The following is an 18,607-nucleotide window of genomic DNA, read 5'->3' as shown; positions in this document are numbered from 1 at the left end:
GGGTGAGTCATTAGCATTTCTGTGTTTCAGTTCTTCCCTTGTAAAATGGCAGGATGGGAGGGCTATGTTATTATGGCATGCCATTTGGCTTTTTTCAGTTAGCTGGGGGGTCTGCCAGCATCTGGGCTCTCCCAACTCTGGCTTATACTGCTCCTTCTGTGTACACATAGCTGTGTGTGTGTGTGTGCGTATGTATGAAAAAACATATGCACAGTCACAAATTCTGGACCTACCCCTGCACAAGCCACTACACCTTTTAAAAAGAAAGCCTTCAAAAGGATCATCTGGTTAATCCCTCTACATTCAGACAAGAATATCCCTGAATCAGAAAAGATGGATAAACTTCCTTTCCCTAAAAATCTCTGAGAGAGAACTTTACAGCCTCCCATTAATGATGTGCTTGATTTTCAAACAACTCTCATCATGGAAAAGTTCATCTTTGCTACATTTTAAAACACTGCATCCTGCCTGCATGCCCAATTCCTCCTACCACACTGTTTTGCTTTTTTGCAGAGTTCCAACAACTATGTAATTTCTTTGTATCAAGTTGATTGCTTATTGTTTCCTCTCCTCTCCCCTGGCTAGAATAAACCCCTTAGTTCACCAATGTATCCTACACACAGTGTCTGGAACAGTGTCCCAGGCAGGCACTCAACAAGCATTTGTACTTTGAAGCTGAATTCTTTTTGTTTAATCTTTGATGAAATCACAAATCTATCGAACTACAGTCTTGGGAAAGGGGCTGGGATGGGAGGTGGCCAATGAGACAGGCCCAACCTGAACTCATTTAAAGTGAGAGCCAGACAGAATAAGCTATGGTATTTATTTACAGAACAGTAAAGTCTCATATAATAATGTGTGCATCAGTAGCTGCTTTCATCCCAGGATCTCAGAGAGCTTATGAAAGCCCCAACCCACAGCGTGAGGTATCATTATCTGCCCTTGGACAAAGAGGCCAGAGGTCGGGTGTTCTACAGCCTTGCTGCGGGCTGGTCTACAGCCTTTGGGGTCTACATGTCCACTCCACAGTTTTATGTTCTCTCCACGTCATCACCCTTATTAGCAACAAAAACTGCTCAATGAAGCTGTGTTCACTTTTAGGCACCCTTAAAACCATTTAGGCCCAGGCCAGTTTTTAAACCCATATATAGAAAAAAGACCGTGGGCACTTATTTTGGGGTTGTGCAGTGCCTCCCGCCAGGTGACCAGTGCCTGGGGCTGCTCCCTTACCCTAGAGTAAGGCCCCAGGACCTGCGAGGCTCACAGCAGCTCTCAGGGCAGGAGGTTTTCTCCTCCTTCACCTTACTGCTCTCACCCTGCATACCTTTCCATCTGCGGACAGCAAGTCCATTCTGTTGGAATTTTTACCTTCTCACACAATTACAGTATTGAAAATTACCCTTCAATTATTCAGGAACCACAGTAAAGGCCAATTAGCTCGAGTCAGCATGGCAAGCCCCATGGAGGGGCCTATTCACATCTGACCAGCCCATCCCTGCCTCTCTGGGGAGGTGACAGACAACACGGCCTCTGCACTCTCCTTACCACAAAGCTTGGGCCAGGCCCCAAATGCCCCCGGCCAGAGCACTTGCTCTTGTGCCCTGGAGAGCAGAGATGACAGCCCGACCAGGCAGCTCAGTGCGTCAGCACAGCAGCCTTTTCTCCTGCACCGAGTGTGCAGTGCTGGTCCCACGCAGAGAAGCTCGTTACGACTGGCTGGCCATCCTGGGACTCTTCTGCTCTGTAATCCTGGGCCACACAGTGGGCCTTGCCCTCGGGCTGGGGTCTTTGTGGCTGGAACACCCAGCCAGCATCCCAAGGTTTGCTGGCCCCTTGGAACTAGTGGAAATCCTTACTGAGCTTGGGATTTCCCTAAGTGTTTTCTGAGAGGCCCATGTTCTTCTGTGGGATGCTCAAAGGTATCATGCAGAAAAAGAACTCTGTGATCAAGTAAGTCTGGAAACTTGGGTAGAAAAGTATGTTAAATGACAGTAGTTCCTCAACAACTTAGAAACAGAATTACCATAAGATCCAGCAATTCCACTTCTGGGTATATACTCAAAAGAATTGAAAGCAGGGTCTCAAAGAGATATCTGTACACTATGTTCATAGCAGCATTATTCCCAACAGCCAGAAGGTGGAAGCAATTCCAGCATCAACTGGGTAGGATGGATAAACAAAGGTGGTCTATACACACAATGGGTATTATCAGCCTTAAAAAGGAAGGAAATTGGGACACATGCTACAACATGGATGAGTCTTGAGAACATGATGCTGAGTGAAATAAGTCATTATAAAAAGACAAATATGTATGATTCCACTTACAAGAGCAACTTAGAGTGGTCAAATTCTATAGAAAGTAGGATGGTGTTGTCAGGGGCTGGTGGAGGGAAAACTGGGAGTTGCTTAAGGGGCAGAGAAGTTCTGTTTTGCAAGGTGAAGAGAGTCCTGGAGACTGGCTGCATGACAGTGTGAACGCACTCGACACTGCTGAGTTATACGCTTAAAAATGAGTAAGATGGTAAACTTTATGTCATGGTATGTTGCTACAGGTGAAAAAATGCATCAAGCCTTTTCAGAGCACTTCTCAGGACTTCTTAGAGCCTTTAATACTAATGTGCACTGGGATCCCCAAGGGGTACAGCAGCTTTTTCCAGCTTATCTGGCTACAAGGTCCATGTTTCCCTGAGCATCCTGTGGGACCAATGTGCTTCAGAACACACTTTAGGCAATGAACTACTAAACTGAAAACTTAGGAAATAGGAATTCCTATATTTTGTATTTAGATAAAGGCAGGTAAGATTCCAGAGCATGAAGCCAAATTTTCAAAACTTTTAATTATCATCCTCTGATGGAGAAAAGCTGGATTCTGTCCTTAACTGTATGACTTATTAGCCCACAAGATCCCAATCACTATGCTGACCTTTTCTAATCTCCTCTGATATGTGAAAATAATACCTGCTCAACCTATCTCACCCAGTTGTGGCAAAATGTAATGAGAACACATGGGTTAAAAAACCCGAGAAGAACCATATGCTATTCAAAATGTAAGATAATTGTTAAGGACTTATGCTTAGCAAAATGCAGGAGGCAGCATTAAGAACTCAGCATATCTATTGGGCACCAAACAGGCACTAATAAGCATAGGGATAGAAGAAAAGAAAAAAAGAACCATCGGCTGAGCAACATGTAGTATAGCAAAAAGACTGGGAGCTCAAAACATAGGTTCAAAGCTGATTTTACTGCTCTCTGACCTTGAACAAGTCACTTAACCTACGTGACTCTCAGCTTGCTCAGCTGTCATGATGTAGTTAGAGAAGGTCACCTCAAAGGTCACTTCCAGTTGCCTGAGTTCATGGAACACTGAGGCAGACATGCCACACTACCTGCCAGACACTAAGGACCCAGCCCAGTGCCTCAGTCCATGCTAGGGCGCAGAGAGGAGCAGGTGCTCCCCGGTGGGCAGCACTAGAAGATGAGATTGGGGCATCAGGAACTCTTTCTTTTGCATTATTCTCTTAGTCCCTTGCCCCACACTTCTAAAAAAGGTGTTTCTAAAGTATCTTCATTGAACTACTGACTCAATTAAGCCAGGCAGATGCTGGGGAAAAGTGCTAAATGAACAGAAGTATGGCTCCCTCATCCTGGGACCCCCTGCTTCCTGAACAAACTTTGTGGACAGAAAATATGAGATGCCCAACCACTGCCTGTCAGCAGAATGACAACCTGTCCCAGGCACCCTCCTGGAGGGGCGGAGTGTTGGTGGTGCAGGAAGATGGAGGAGGCATGGCTGGAAGGGACATGCAAGGAACCAGGGGAAAGAACAGTCTCTGAGGGAAATCGGGGTAGGAGAGTCAGTACCTACTGACCTTGGACAAGTCACTTAACCTTGTTAAGTGAAGGAGCTGGTGATTCTGAATTTGCTATATGCAGTGACAGAGAACCACCAAAGGTAGCCAAGGAGGTAGGGGCAAAGTAAGAGTTGCCTGTGTGAGGCAGACCACATACAGGAAGGCTGGGTCTCAAACGAGTGGTGGGACAGAGGGTGCAGGCCAAAGGAGGTCAGGGCAGCTGAGGACAGAACCTTAGGGCTTGCACTGCGGAGGTGCTGATAGACAACAGAAGGGATGAAAGGGCAGCTCTGTGGAAAGAACATGTGACAAGACGTTAAGATATGTGATGCACGGAGGGAGGGAGCATGCTTGTTCTTAGCTTTTGGGGAGACAGGGCAGAGGGAGAAGCTGATGACTATAATGCCTGAGGAAACTACAACACGAGGTGGAAGTCCGTAGTGGTGGAAAGGGAATCTGTTTCAGTCATACTAAGACTGAATTTGGTAATGAAGACTGAGTAAAATGTCATACGGAGAAAGGTGTAAATAAAAGTAGGTCTGTAGACATGGGCACTGGACAGACTCAGGCTTGGGCGATGTGCAATGCAGAAGGGGCTAACTGTACAGTTTGCAATTAGATCAAGGACTCGTATCTTTGGGTCCATGAAGAGGCATCCAGAGGGTCTGGAGCTCTCCTGAGGTAGCAAGCAGCAAGCCTCACCTGTGTCTTTGTGTGTGTGGCGCACTCTTCTGTGGGGAGGATTCCTTGCTTTCACTTGGTCCCCAAACGCCCCCAAACTGTGGTTTAGTTAGTATTATGATCCCCAGTGTTTGACGGAAATTAATCGCCTATGTGCTGAACAAATCCTGTGCTCACATCAGAGCACAGGAAGAATAAGGTGTGAAATTGTATTTATTACCAAATTTAGAAACCAAGGAATAGTTACTCTTTTATCATCTTGTCAAAATTACAGTGCATTATAACACTCCGAAGACTACAGACATTGGCAAACATATTTAACTGAATTATTTTAAATTGAAAAAATGTTAAAAGCATTTTTAGAATTTTGCAAGTACAGGTTCCTTGCAAAAGGTGTACTATGTACAGTATTTTAAAATACAAGGGTACCTGAATCTGTTCATATTTGCAGCTAGAGTTAGAGACCTGCCAAAAAGTTACTGGATGCTTTTTCCCCCAAAAGGATGCTGTCTGCTGGGCTGTGCAATGATGTCTATAAATACATGACATGCCTGTGTGATCATAAATAAGTCCCTTGATTACGTTCACCTGAAGTGGTGTAGTGAAGGGACCGTCTGTTGGTTCTGAAAGTGGGAAGCGCCCTCCTCTCTCTCATACAGTATTACAGTCCCAACAACAGTCTTAAAGAATCCTTTTAAAAGAAGGATAATTACATTAAAATGACTGGGGCACATAAAAATTCATTTCATATTCCCTTCTGCTCTGTCATGGACTAAATGCCTCATCACACCCCAGAGAAAAGTAGGAATCATAACTTTCTGAGTATCTTATGCCTGACATTTAACTTGGCCCCATAAACCCTCCAGACCTCACCCTACACCCAAAGCTGAAAGCAGATGTGCTTGGTATCAGATAAATAATGATGCAGCCCTAGGAGTGTGGCTGGCTTCTTGACTAGACATAGACATTACAGTTCATGTCTCGATGATGCTAAATATATATAATTACACAAGTTGAAATAGGCTGTCCCTGAGAAATGAGAAGGGTTACATGAACCAAGTCCACTCCCTGGGGAACTGCCTGAGACTGTGAGTAACCAACCTTCAAGGGTCCCCAGAGATGCACCCACTGACTGGATTTTGTTAAATTTATTCCCAGGTGTTTCATGTTTTTCTGCTACTATTATATGTAGAATTGTTTCTTTAGCTTCATTTTCCACCTATTAAGTGCCAATACATAGAAATACAATTGATTTCTGCATACTGGCCTAGTATCCTGTGACTTCACTAAGCTCACTTACTTTTTCTTCCTAGTAGCAGTTTAAAATAAATTCCTTAGGGTTTATCTGTATAAACTGTCCTGTCACCTGAGAATAAAGACAACGTCACTTCTTCCCATCTCTCTTTATGCCTTCCTCTACTCGTCCTCGTTCTCTTCCCTTTCTTAAAGAGCCACGATGGCCTGTTTCCTGGCAAGGACATTCCTGCCCACCACACTCTGGTCTGCTTCACGTCAGTTCTGGCCCTTGTAGAGCCCTGAAGGCTGGAATAGGGAGCTGTGGCCTTGAGCAGAAAAACCCTGACTCCACCAAGCCGTGCGCAGAAGGCAAGGGGCCTGACTCAGAGTCTCAGACTTTAAGCCATTTATAGTTGATTTCCAATGATTTAATTACTTGTACCTCTCAAGATGCTGAACATTATTTAAAAAAAGAAATACCCAAAGGAATTACTACACCTCTGGACTTTTGAGCTAGAAAGGCCCTTCAAGACTAAATTGCTCGCCTCACAATGGAAGTCAGGCTCAGTATGTCCAGTGACGTGCACGAGGCCACGAGAGGCAGAGAGAGGCTGTTCTCAATAGGCCAGGCATTGAGAGTTCAGAGCCTTGGATCCTAGCCTTGAGTAGGTCAGGAATACACCGTTGCCCCTAACAAACCATAAGTCTAAGAGTGTAGGGGAAAGCTCAGATACTCCTGAGTCCTGGCTTTCTAAGTAGATGGGATGCCTCGAGCCCATGTGAATACAGGCATCTTTTTTCAAACATTTGTTAAGGGTGTTCCCTAAACCTGGGGCAAGATTACATTTTCCAGTGCCTGGCCAATGGGCAATGGGTAGCTGGCTGTTCCTATTAAAAAATGAATTTTACTCTCCCCACCCTGAGAAAATGAACCTTAAAGAAGTTAGAAACTAGGATCTCAGAGCTTCTCTGGCCTTGTCTCTACTGGCTGCTGAACATGATCATCTTGTATTGTCACAAAGCCTTCAAATCTCAGCCTAACATCATTAGGGCTCACATCAGACCCTGGGATCCTAGCGAAATTCCTCTCTTACACATCATTGGTACCTGTCTCTTGGAAGAATCTGGCCAAGACAAGTCACTAGCCTGCTGAAAAAGCATCTGACATGTTCCCTCCTTACTAGCCAAAGGATGTTACAAGGATGTCTTCAAATTAGCAGCCATATTCCTGTCAATCAAATATATGTATTCGAGCAGTTGAAATTCTAGGACTGTTAGGAAGTCCAGTTCCTCAAATTTCCCCTTTTGTCACATAAGGCCAAGCAGTCTTACTCATCAATCACTTCTCCAGAATTACTGTCAGTTGTCAGTGCTAAAACAGAAGTTCCAAGAGGTTAAAAGTGTTTGCTGAGGTCACAGTGAGGCCCCAACTAGACAGAATAGAAACCACACAATGAAAGAATCACGGGTGGGTGTCGGGTACATCCTGGGCAAAGCTTGTTTCTTAAGAGAAGGGAAAGTTGGGAAGGGCAGGAATAGCCATACTAGGTACTTGCACAGGGATCCTTTAGGAATATTACCTCATTTTACTGGCAACGATCCTATGCGGGTAGATGTAACATCTTTAGCTCCCAAGAAGGCCAGTTAAGAGGCTTTCCTACAAACAGCTGGTTAATGGTAGAGTGGTAATTTGAATCCAGACTGATCTCTCTTGTCTAGCCTATTAATTTTATTATAAAAATAATATAACTGCATTAACAAATACTGAGAAGAAAATACCTATAATCTCATAACCCAAATACAACTCTTAGCATTTTGGTGCAATTTTTGTAGGCTTTTCCCACATGTGAATTTTGCTTTCAAAATTAAGACTATATTCAACAATTTGGTACGTTGCTTTTGTCTACTTGACAGGCTACATATTTGTCCAACTTATTTAACAATTTTTATAATCACTATTTTAACAAATATGTAATATTCCATTGAGCAGATGTATCATAGTTAACAAATGACACCGTAACCATAGGACACTGAGGTACTTTTAAATTTTTTGGTGAAGCACGAGAGTTATTTCTTGTATTACCATGATGCCTTTGCCATACATAACGCCACCATCGAAAGGTTCCAATAAACAGTACCAATCAAGAGATGACGTAAAATGATTAAATTATTTTGAAAATGCCACCATCACTGAGCTCTCTGACCTGGAATCAAATAAATCTGATGAATGCTATTAATGAAGGGTGACCCAAAATAACAAGTTAAGGAAGGTGCACTTCTGAGACTCCAGAGATCACATGCCTTTAATGGGCTGATGCTCTACTTTCAGTCCCACAGGGAAGCCAACAGAAGAAGTATCCTCACAGAAATCTACAAAAATTCTTCAAAAAGGAAACACATCCTACCAGTTTTATGTATCAGAGTGGTGAAAACCACAGGTGAGGTCAACATGCTCGCCCCAGACATATTTTACAATCTATTCCAGATGCCATACCAGTTTTTCTCAGGTCAAGTGAATGAGCAACCGCACAGCTGCTCTAGGTTCTCATCAAGCAACCCTATGAAGTGAGAGAGACAGCAATGTCAGACCCTGTGTACATTCTAAAATGTACTTCTAAAATACAAAGCATAGCTGTCAGAAAAATCTCCTCTGTCTATAGGAACGGAATATCCAAAATGTGTGTGTCTTTCTGTGTGGACGTGTGTTGAAAGCTTAGCCAGAATCTATGCCACCAGCATTGTGATGTAGAAACACACATGTAAGTGCCCGGCAGCATCTGTTTCCCAGACAGAGCCCTGAAGAGTACTGCTGACCAGGGACAGCTGAGTGAAAACGCAGAGAACTGGGTATATCATTCTACTGAGATGGAATCTGCTCCCTAACGACATGACTACAGTCCACACAAGATGATCTTTCACTTTCCCCACTATGGCTGTTTAAAACCTATACCTTTCTGCTCATATCCCGTACTTTAATCAGACCCTAATGGATTTCATCAGACCCTAATGACAGACATCCCTTTCCTCTTTAATGCTTAGCTAATCCTGCATTTCATTTCATCTTGCCTATGAACTTCTCCTTCTCTTAAAAGCTAATCTGTTTACTCATGGGACTGTCCAATGAAATGTCCAAATATAATCACTTTGGAAGACAATGTGGTATTATTCAGTGAAGTTGAAAATGCATATACTCTACTAAAGTACGTTTTTTTTGTATCCTATATCACCATTTATCTGCCACCAGTGTGGACTGCAAAACTTGCTAAAGCTTTTAAAAAAAGAGAATGCATATACTCTAAGACCCAGAACAACTTCTCTTAGGCACCTACTCTAGAGAAGATGTCTGCAGCAGGGTGCACATACAGGAATATTCATAGCAGCACTACAAAACAGCACAAAATTGGAAATGACCCATCCACAGGAGACTGGATAAATAAACTAGGTATCTTCATACAATTTAAGATCATAGAGCAGTGAAGATAAATGAATTTCAAGCATGTCAGTTCATGCATCAGGAGGTGTAAATCTTAAATGCTGATTGAAAAAAGCAAATGGTACAAGGATGACATATATAGTCCCCAGGCAAACAAAACTTAGGAAAATATAGTTATGCAGAAAAGCCAGGAAATGGCAAACAAAAAATTCAGAACAGTGGCTCCTTTGAGGGAGGAGGGTATGGCGAGGTAGGAACACATGAGGGCCTCCAAAGTACTGGTAATACCTAGTTCTTCCGCTGCAAGATGGGAACAAGGGGTTGTATCTCTCCTTCTCTCTTTCCCTTCATTCCTCTCTCTGTGTATGTATCTGACACTATCTCCTTTGTATTCAAATATATTCCCTTTTGAACATAATAACAAGTAATAATTTTCATGTCACCCTGAGCCCTGGACCTGTCTCTGCTCAGTGCCTCCTTGTGGGCACTCCGATGTGCCCTGGAGCCCTCAGCTGGGACCCTTGTCTTAGACAGCTCCATGTGGCTCCCTGTTCCACCTGAACACCATGGCCACTGAAGACCCAGCAAGATGGCCACTGCTCTCTACGTGGACTCACCTGGAGCACTTCCCCAGGCCACCGCTGACGGAAAGGGAACCGGCTGTGACGTCTTGCTCTGCAGGTGGTACCGCCTGCACTGGAAGGGGACCTGAAACGTCACTAGGACCATCTGCTCAGTGATACCAGGGAGCTGCAGGGGCCGATTCTGTCCTGGATAAATAAGTTGTGACATCTTCAGGTCTCGCACGCCTGACTCAACACGGGGTCTCCTGCTGCTCCCTAGGAACTTGTCAAGTTTGCTCCCTTGCATGAGTGCCACCCAGCCTGACTCCCAACTCACCCTATCCTCATTCCTATGGAATAATCTCAGTTCCATCCACCTCTCAGACACCATGGCGTAATTCTTCACCTTTTCTCCCTCTTTTAAGAGTGAGCTTTGAGATTACTTTTCTGTTCTAACCTCAGACTCCCACAGGAGTCCCTGATCTTGGTACCATGGTCTTAATTTAGACAAAATAAAGAATTCTTATTGGATTTATTCTGTTTCAAGAACATTTATTCTTAATTCTATGTCCTACAAAAAAATGAAAAGTGATAAAGAAATTATTTACAAAGCAGATGAATTTGGCAAACAGGTTTCTTACTTAAATTCTCTCCTCTCCCTGCCCCATTTTGTAGACTACTTAAACACATATAAACTGTGACCACTGTCTTGGAGACCTCAGTGTGGGGGACTTGCTTTTTTCAGAAATGTTTCAGACCATTTCCATCATGACATTGAAACAGAATACTGCATCACTACTTTCAATTGAATGGGCCTATTTTCATTTTATCACAGAACACATACTAAAGTGAAGAATCAATATGAAAAAAACTTACAAGAAAGTAAGGACAGGTTTATGCAAGAAGTGGTAGGGCACAGTGAAGCGAACCCTGCACTTGCCTGTGAAGAGCAAAAGGCTGTGTCACTGTCAGGGGCCAGGCTCGTGGATGACTTCAACAGGGAATTCTAAATTCAGCAATAAACAGAGAAACTGGAGGACCACAGTTCAGACCTCTGAACTACCACACTGGCAAAGGTGATTCCAAAGGTAACAAGAACTGACTCAGGGACCTGGTTATGGGAAAAGAGAAAAAGAAAAGCCGAGCACCTTTGGAGAAAAGCATCTGAGTCAGTCACTTCCTCCAATTCGGGTAAGAGAGCTCTCAATGATCACGGGGCCAGGGGACATGGTGATACAAGAGAAAATGCAAAAATCCATCATTCACCATGTCAACTTTGAGTGCATTTGAGCAATGTATGTCTGTGGGTTAAAGTATGAAATGGTGGCTGCCTAAAATTTACATACAAACAGGCCTATGGCACACACTGATTTGGGCTCTGCTCCCCAAAAGAAAATAAAAATAATTACTAATTTTCCAACAAAAAGCAAGTGCTTTTAATAGCATTCCTTGGTATTCATCCAAAGGAGATGATGAAACGTATGCCCACAAACCTGCATACAGAGGTCCATGGCAGCTTTATTCATAATTGCAAAACCCGGAAGCAACCAAGATGTCCTCCAGGAGGTGACGGATACACTGCAGCACATCTAGACAATGGAAGTTATTCAATGCTAAACAGAAACGAGTTAACAAGCCACGAAAAGGTAACACAGAAAACTAGTGCATACTGCTAAGGGAGATAAGGTGCTCTGAAAAGGCTAATACTGTACAATTCCATCCATGTGACATTCTAGAAAAGGAAAACTATGGAGACATTAAAAAGATGATTGGCTGTCAGAGGTTAGGGGTGAGAAAATGAGAAAACGATGCATAGGCAGAGCACAGAGGATGTTTAGGGCAGTGAAATAATCTGAATGCTGCTACACGGTGGACACGTCACTGTATCTGTCCAAACCTACAGAACGCACACCACCAAGAGTGACCCTGATGTGAACAATGGGCTCTGGGAGAAAAAGACAAGTGCGTGTAGGTTCACCAGGTGGTTCGGTCTGATGGGGAGGCTGTGTGCGTGCAGGGACAGGGGTATGTGGAAACTCTCTGTACCTTCCCCTCCATTTTTGCTGTGAACCTAAAACTACCCTAAAAAAATAAAATCTACTTTAAAAAAAACCTTGAATATGAAAAACAAATACTTTTTCCTGACCTGACACATCTTGCTCTATTGGCTCTGAAATGAGTATTTCTGAAGCTTTTGTTTTTTTTTTCTTTCAAAAGACATTATATGGTGTCTTGTTATTGTTATGTTTCTCATCTAGAAAAAACAGAAGCCTAATTATATTTTCTTCTTGACTACTATAAAAATAGAATGATGAAAATGTATTTGATTGGCTAGCAGCCAGTATCTACTAATACCAAGTACAAGAAAATACAGTAAACATTATAGTAATTGTCAAAAGTTTTTATTCTACCAGTTCATGGATATATATGTGAAAAGCCCTTAACATTTTGCCAATGAGGCCTCCCTATACCTAAAACTTACTGTGGATTACTGTGACCATTTCTAAACTTCATGAGTAGGTTTTATATGTTGTTTCAGTTTCAATACCTAAGGGCTGCTCCAATTTGCTCCATTATCAAACTTAACTGTTTCACAATAAGCATCACCTTGATGCAAAGGTCAAGCTCTCTGGCAAAGGAAGAGCAGCTTCCCCTCCTCAGGTAACAGTGTAATAGGGAGAGTGGCAGTTCCCTTGTTCAAACTGCTGTTTCCCACAGTCCAGCCTAGAAGACTACCTTCCAGAATATTCTTCTATAGATAGACAAATATTTGCCCCACACAAAGGTTTTGTTTTCAACTGCTGTAGCACTGAATCTTGATGACAAGTAACAGAAAAAATGTCACGGAAAGGAGCCTTCCCATGGCCCATTCTTCCACCTGAAGTGCTAAGCCATTCAGCATATGTGAAAGCTCTCCAATCCTTTGCAAGCACTGCACTACGAAAACGGAAGGTCGCTGGGATATCACTGTGTCCTCCCTTTACCAGCATCTCTCCTCTTGCATCCTGGCCCCCACGCCTCCCCCACTCACCACATGTGCAATTCTCCACTTGACCACCTGCTCCCTACAGCCAACACCACCCTGCTCTCCAGTGGCACGGGACTTATCCAAGCCTCTGAGGCCAACGCACTCCTGCCACATCACACTGCCTCGTGAGTGAAGCTTTCTCTGGGCAGTTGCATGTGGAAGGATTATGCAAATGGTGAACTGCTTTAGCCCTTCTTCTGTTAACGTAAATGATGCACATGGCATCTTCCTTCCTTTCCCTCACTTCACACTCCGACTATATTCAGTAGTGACACATCACACAACTTAACAAACACCCCTACATCTTCTGAGAAGCAGCACATTCAACCAATGTGGGGGCTGCTCTCCACAGGTCACACACAGCCCCCAGAGGAAGATTCCTGTTTAGTAGAGGTGAACCTTTAAAAATAGATTAGGGCTCCACATCTGAATATGGGGTTTTAATCCCTCCTTAAAAATCACCCACAGGCTAACAACCACAGGTGCTCTACTGAAGTGGGACTCAGAATGGAAACTCACTGCTGTCAGTAAGAACCACCCAGTATTTCTGCCCACAGTGACTAACCCAGCACCCTACCCACTCTCCCCATAGGTGGTACCATCCCCACCTGAGGGCATTTCCCCAGGACTATCAAGGCGTTAGATCAGACAGAGCAGCTGGACGTCAGCAGTGCATGAGAACCAACTCAGAGCACAGCTGGGCAAGACGGGAGCTCGAGGCCATGCGAGCGCTTGCTTGGTGGGCTCAGCGCTGCGTCTTCACGCTCGAGGGCACCCACGTTGAAGAGAAGCAGCACTGAACTTGAAGGGAGGTGCCTGCACAGCAGGACTCTGTGCTGGGTTAATGCTTACATCAAGATGTGCTTATGGGGAATCAGAATTCACAGCTGAAAGGGGATAGGTGACTAACTGGAAGAAAGAACAAAGATTTTATGAGATATCAACAGGCTGGACTGACTGCCAGAACAACCCCCAGTCTATTCAGCTGGGCAACTCACCCCGTTCACAAGCTCTGCCAAGTGGCCCCTTCCAGGACAATCAAATTCACTAAAGTAATATATGAAACAAATGGTTCCAAGCTTTATGCTTCAGGAAATGAAAAATATGGAAATTACCGAAGAGAAGGTGTGGGAGGCAGAAAAATGTCCATATCCTCCCCAGGATATTCACTTCCTAATTCCTGCAATTTGCTCATGTTACTTAATATGGCGTGATGCGATAAAGTTAGGGTCTCGAGAGGAGGAGCCTGTCCTGGACCATCTGGTGGACTCTCAAAGCCATTACAGGTATCCTTATATGAGGAATGTGTGGGGAGACATGACAGACACACACAGGGGAGACGACGACATGAGAGAGGGACAAGACTGCAGTGAGGTGGCCAGAGTCGCAGAAGGCCAGCAGGCACCAAAGCTGGGCGAGGTAAGGGACAGGTCTCTCCTGAGAGACCAGAGGGGGTGCGGTCCTGCTGGTGATGTGTCAGCACTGGACTGACCTCCAAATCTCAGGAAAAGTAAACCTGTGTTTGAAGCCTCCAAGTTTACAGTCATTGGTTCTGGCAGTCACAGCAAATCAACAGATAAAATTTTCTGCTTAAATAAAATTTTGCTGTGGGCCAAAAGTAGGCAGTAGTAACCTTTAAGAGAAAAACTTGAGTTTCTATATATTTTTATAGCGTATTCTACACCAGTCTCAGAACAAGTGCAGCTTGCTTTTAACCATGTGTAGGGGAAGTGACAAAAGCACTTCCGAGCCTTCCTCACACGTGCCTCACCGACACCCCGTACCTCACGCGCCTTGCGGCAGGCGGACAATCTATGTGAGGCAGGCCCCTGTGCGGCAGGCCCGGCTACAGCAAAGGGATCAGGCAGCCTCTCCACAGCATCCTGCTCTCACCCTCCCGAGATGAGGGACACAAAACAATGACACCCTGGCCCAAAGAACCCTCTGCAGGCCTCCCAGACCGCACCCTGCAGAGTGCCACCGGGAAGCCGCCCTCACAGACACTGGAGAGGCCACCTGGAGGGACAGGGTCGGGTTTAAATAGACTGTGCCCCTTTAGGTTTCTCCCTTCTCCTTGATAAAAACATCATTACTATTTTTAAAGTCACAAATGCGGGAAAAAATCCTTTTAGATTCAGCGAAGAGAAAATGAAAGACACGTATAAAATTAGCAGTTCAATAACACCAGGCTGCTGCTGATTCATCCACCTTCTGCTCTGCTGTGCTTCCCAGCGGGCATCCACCAGGAGGGCAAGGGAAGGCTGCCCCAGGCCTGAGTCCTACTTTTCAATCTTGCCACTTCCCGGATGTAAGCCCCTGGGCAAAGCATTTCACTTTTGTTGAGCTTCATTTTTCTCACACGTGTAAAATAGGGCAACAGCGTAAGAGAACGTGTGGTCTAGGGCAGTAGCTGGTCCACAGATGTACATTAGTGTTTGAGGAATGAATGAGGTCAGTGTTCTGCATCCAGGACTAGACAATCCACCCCAAATTTTCAACTCTTTCCTTGAATCACAACACACATTTTGTTACCTATAGCTCTCCCAAATGTCAGCAACAACTGCCTCGGTGTGTGATGTTTAGGAAGAGGGACATTTGATTATCCTGGCAAAAGACACTTAGTTTCGCAATCCAGAGGCTTAATGTGAAAGAAAATTGGCCAGTTATTATGGGCGATGCACAACTATTTCTGTTCCAGGACTAAATATGTTTGCTGTTCAGTCTAGAGCCGAACCTATGTGAGCTCCTCCCCACCACTCTACCCTAACCCCTAACCCCTACCCTAACCTGTACTCTAACCTGTGCCCTGCTCCTTACCCTAGTCCCTAACCCCCGTCCCCAAAGCCACATCCTTTTCCAGATCCTTAGTCACCAGGAACACAGGCTGTGTGAAGCTGGCCTTTACCCAGGGATACAGAGGCCGGTCTTGCCAACCATCAGCAGAATAGGTCAATCTGTGTGTGAGGTGGGGGCAGAGGGCATAGAGAATGGAAGCTAACTGGGCATCCTACAGATCCTGGGGCTAAACTTGGCATCCCAAAGGCTCTGGGTCTAGCAGCCCTTAGCATGGTACCATACAAGGCCTAGGGGACAACACCCATCTGCATGCAGAATTGCCCTCTCTTGTCCCCACAACACCTGGCGAACCCCCATCCTCCACTCAGGAAGCAAAGGCTTCTGCAGATGGCAGGAGGTTCTGCTTATGCATCCTTCCCCTCCTCCCAGTCACACTCTCTCCTAACTCCTCTTAGCAATCAGCATACACAGCGAAGGGGTGCACCCCAGCATCACCCCCGGCATTCCCACTGGAGACACAGCCTCATGACCTCCCAGCGACCAGCATTCTCAAGCCTCTGGATATACCATGTAAGCACTGCTGGCCTTCCGACCCCTAGAAATCCTATTCCTCCCGCTAAGGAAAAGTTTGCAATGAATTAATTTGTCCACTTCTCAACCAGCTGTGTAGGAATCACATACACAGGACTCTGAGGCTTGGTTCCAGATGCAAGCTCGAATTCTGAACCCTTAATTGTTTAGAACCAGGTTTTTTCTCCCACAAGACTGTCAGCCCTGAAGATTCTAAGATTCTTTTCTCACTTCCCTTGGGACTTATTTAAACAGAAGAAACATTGAAAAATGGAGCAACTTTTATGTATAGTCTATATTTACAGACTAACACATTTTAAGGAATTCACTGGGAAAAAAAAGGAAACAACTCTAAAGCTGGAGGTAATTTTTCTATTTACTTTTCTTTTTGAATGACAGCCCTTTTTGGTGAGGCCTCAAATAGATGACAGTATTTCTGACTTGAAGGCAGCTATCTGGACCCTGCAAACAGTTGGAACAAAAACACGGGAATTCTTGGTGTCACAGCACCTAAAGAAACGACAGGGGCCTCACTCAAGGCAGGAGCCAAAATATGTTTAATCATGCTGGAGAAAGGCCGGGCGGGAGGCCCGAAAATCACACCTCTCACCTCAGCCCCATGGTCAAAGTAGATGTTATTTTAATCAAATCCATTTAAATCATGATTTGAATTACTAAATAGGATGACTCAATTTAATCAGTTCTATTTTTAAGAAGTATACTTTTGTTCTTCTAATACCTGATCACAAATTCTTTAAGATTCAGCTGAGTATGGGTTTCAGTTTTAGAAGATACTTACATATTTAAATCAGTGACTTATGGAAACCATACTTGGAAGCATACCCCTCGATAATTCTAGAAGATTCTGTGCGAAGTTTCAATGTTTCCCTTGTGCACTTACAGCTCTCCCCCTCTTTTGTCTTCAGACTCCTTGCTTTTCCAGATCACTTCATTCTTAAGAATTATCTATTCATTTGCTTGAAACTGCACTTTCAGAGAGAAAGGAATGACTGCCTTGTATCTATACAATGCATGGATTCCACAGATAAAACCAGTGGAGGGAGAAGAGAAACAGCATTTCTGGAGTACACAGTAAGGCCACCTACCAAAGTATCATTCACTGGCTCTCATCATCCCTTAATTTGGCCATATGCCATTCATTCATGCCTGTAGTCAGCATGATAAGAGGGCATACTCAGAGCCAGGCACTAGGTTTCGCCCATGTAAGGATTCAGACCCAACAAAGCTTACAGTTCAATAACACACACAGGTATTAGACAGTTATTGTACAAATATATATACAACAATGGCAGCTTTGAGGAAGCGCATGGTGGTAGGGCAAAGCACCCAGACTGGGAGGCAGAGTGTGGAGGAAGACCTCTCTGGAAAGTAACGTTTCTTTTTTGTTACTCACAAAACTTTTTAAAAGGAAGTCACACAAATATATTGCTCCAATTTCTATCAGTTCTAAAGAAAAGTGGGGTATGGAAAAGAGAAGGTTCTAGACCTGGACAGATATGATTAGCATCCTTGCTATTACTGTGGTGCCTTAGCAACTCACCAGACTGTTGCAGTGGTCAAGCGTGGCACAGATAAAGCACTCGGTGTGTAGTGGACAGCCAGTAGCTGTAGATAATAATTAATAATTACAGAATTTATGCTGATTCATCTTTGAGCTTTGACATGTCAAGATAAAGCTGGTTTTTCATTCATAATTCTATCTTTACAAAACTGTTCAATTAAAAGAGAAAACTCAAACATCCACTGAAAAATACACTATGATTTCTGTGATTTTTTCTTCACATGGGCTGGCCAGGAGGTGCCACTGACCTTTGCAATGGAGGCTCACCCTCCAACAGATGCTCCTCGGCAGCTCCATGAACACAGGCACAGAGCAATGAATGGCTCTGTCTTACCAGCATCAGAACAAGACAGAATGGGAGCTTTTGAATTAAAGATTTTAAAAGAGTGGCCTCCCCTCTCTCTCAGGTCATTAACCACTCTACTGAGAGGTGCAGGCTAAGCCCCTCAGACGCAGTCAAATTCGTGCAACCCAGGAAGCATTTCCCATCCCACTTTTGGCTCTTATTCTGAATTCTTTCAGAAGTTACAAATACACAACCCACAAGACAGGGTCACACTGTTCCTTCCTCATAGGACTGTTACTGCTGCCAGAGGGCTGTACCTGGAGGCCCAAGAGAAGGCCTGCCTGCCAGAAGCTCCCCGCCCGTGGGGACTTACTGAGCATTCCTCAGGCTGCTAGCCAACAGCCCTTTGTCTTTTTTGGTATAAAGCCCAAGTCAGAACACGAAAAAAAAAAAAATGTGTCATGTTAAAAAATTAGGAATCTACTGGGTCCTAAAGAAGAGACCATTTTATTGATTAGAAAAATGAGGCTTGGATAGGAGAAAAGATTTGCCTAAGGTTTAGAGCAAGAGAACAGCAGAGC

At 44.3% G+C, this 18,607-nt stretch overlaps 1 protein-coding gene across 6 annotated transcripts in view; it reads right to left on the bottom strand.

Annotated features, from left to right (window-relative positions):
- FYN (FYN proto-oncogene, Src family tyrosine kinase) overlaps positions 1–18,607 on the bottom strand; it is a 150,266-nt gene that overhangs the window by 105,666 nt on the left and 25,993 nt on the right. Inside the window, exon 3 of one of the 6 annotated variants that reach the window (XM_073220765.1) lies at positions 17,720–17,784. The exons of the other annotated variants lie outside the window; for them this stretch is intronic. The gene's annotated coding sequence lies outside the window, so the exon portion shown is untranslated. The remainder of the gene's footprint in view (positions 1–17,719; positions 17,785–18,607) is intronic. 6 annotated transcript variants of the gene reach the window in all.

The sequence above is a fragment of the Manis javanica genome, chromosome 13, assembly GCF_040802235.1.
Source record: "Manis javanica isolate MJ-LG chromosome 13, MJ_LKY, whole genome shotgun sequence".
Taxonomy (NCBI): Eukaryota; Metazoa; Chordata; class Mammalia; order Pholidota; family Manidae; genus Manis; species Manis javanica.
The sequence above is the reverse complement of the archived record's forward strand: the minus strand, read 5'-3'. Positions and strand labels throughout refer to the sequence as shown.